Source organism: Propithecus coquereli, unplaced genomic scaffold, assembly GCF_000956105.1.
Source record: "Propithecus coquereli isolate 6110/MARCELLA unplaced genomic scaffold, Pcoq_1.0 Scaffold135, whole genome shotgun sequence".
Taxonomy (NCBI): domain Eukaryota; kingdom Metazoa; phylum Chordata; class Mammalia; order Primates; family Indriidae; genus Propithecus; species Propithecus coquereli.
In genome coordinates this window covers 5001409-5003438 of record NW_012137747.1, presented here as the reverse complement: position 1 = coordinate 5003438, position 2030 = coordinate 5001409, and positions in this window count along the sequence as shown.

Genomic DNA, 2030 nt, shown 5'->3' with positions numbered 1-2030 from the left:
ATGATTTCTTCTATTTTCTAGAATTTTTAGTGTTAGAGTACCTCAGGCCTCAATCTTTGTTCCTTTTTTCTAATTATACACTGTCCCTTCACTTTCCCGTCCATTTTTTTTACACCAGTGATTCCCAAACTTATATATCTAATGATGGCCTCTTTTGTGAAATCCTAGTTTATATTTCCACCACCTGCTTGACATTTCCAATTTGATGACTAAAAGATGTCTCAAACTTTACATGTGCCAAACTGTACTCCTATTCTTTCTCTTCAGAACTGCTCTGTCTATAGTCTTTCCCATCTCAACTGATGTCAACTCTTTTCTTCCAGTTGTTCAAGCCAAAAACCTTGAAATCAACTTCAACTCCTCTCTTTCGCTTTCCAAACCAGCAAAAAAATTTGCTGGCTTTACCTTCAAAATATATGTAGAATCCGATCACCTTCACTCTACCTCCTGGTCTATGCTACCATCATCTCACACCTAGAGTATCACATTGGATTTCAAACAGGTTTCACTACTTCCATGACTTTCTCCCTGGTCTTGTCAATACAGAAGCAAGAGAAATCCTTTCTAAACTGAAGTCAGGTATGTCACACCTCAATTCAAAACCCTGCAGTGGTTTCTTAACTCTGTAAACTAAAAATAAAATCCTAAGCCCCTCAACTGAACAGAGGCCAGCCAAGGAGACCTCAGAGAAACCTGAGTTCCCAGCCACGCAGGGTGTGAAGCCAGACATGCCTCATTATACCCCCTCCCTTTTGTAGTTTAGACACAACAACCAACCAGCATTGATGTTAAAATAGAGACCACAACACTGACAGAATAAACTCTTTATGGCAATAAGAAATAAAATTATAAACCAGACCTAAGACAAGGATTAAGTCCCGAACCACTATACTTAAAGAATAAACTATGTTCTGATTGCCACAAGAATTTTTTTTCTTTTTCTCTAGCAAGTAAACAATCTCTGGCCTTGAGATAAGCAATGCTGAAGCAATTGTATCTCACCAACTACCAGGCACTGACTAACGGAGCCCCCTTCATCCACAAGCCATAATTATAGCTTTGATTGGACAAGAAATTGATTTCTGTAACTTTCTCCTGGTAAGAGAATACCAACCATGAAGTGGTTCTGGCCAGTTTACAGAATGTGCACACTGGAGTGCCTTCATGTCTCTGCTTCACATTTTGATATATAGGGCCTAACTGTAATACATTTAAATGTTAAGTTTCCACCCCAAAGTGAACATGGGTTGTATGTCACATGCATGTCTGCTTATCACACATGGGCATATCCCTCTTTCATGAATATTCATAGTTCTTCCTATAACTTGTTGAATATTTATATTTGGCCTACCCATTCAGCATAAATTCTTATCTTATCCCTCCCTCCCTCAAAGTGCCTGCCTCCAGTTTTGGCTAGAGGCCCACTTCCCAGTCTGTAGGTTGTAACCCTTTATAAGAAATAAAATCTTCTCTCCAAATTTGTGAAGACCTCACATTATTTTTTGTTGATACCTCAGAATAAAAGCAAAATCCTAGGGGACCTGATTCCTCATTATCTCTGATTCAGAAATAACATGGGTTATTGCTCAAAATTCCAGCTTTTGAAAGTCAGTGCTTTAATGAAACGATTCTTTCATACACAAAGCTTTTTTCAACTATTACTTTCATAATTTTTCTTTCCTTGCAAGGAGCTGCATCTTTGCTTTTTTTTCCTTTAGGTAGTTTACTTAATCTCTCACTCAAACAACCTGACAATGGAAGTTTCTCAACAGTTTTTCTACAGGTCATTTACTAAGATCTGAGAAGACTTTCCAGACAAACTTGTAACTAGAAGGGATTGTTGTCATGAAGATGATCAGAACATACGGAATAAAACTATTCGGGAGTATTAGGTAATTAGAAAATAGTACATTTACATTTTTAGTAAAAAAGTTTTATTATGGTAAAATTTCAAAAGAGAATTATTATAATGGGTATCAAGGAGAGTTCTTTTTTTTCTCTGGCACAAGTATTGACTTTTTTTTTTTTTT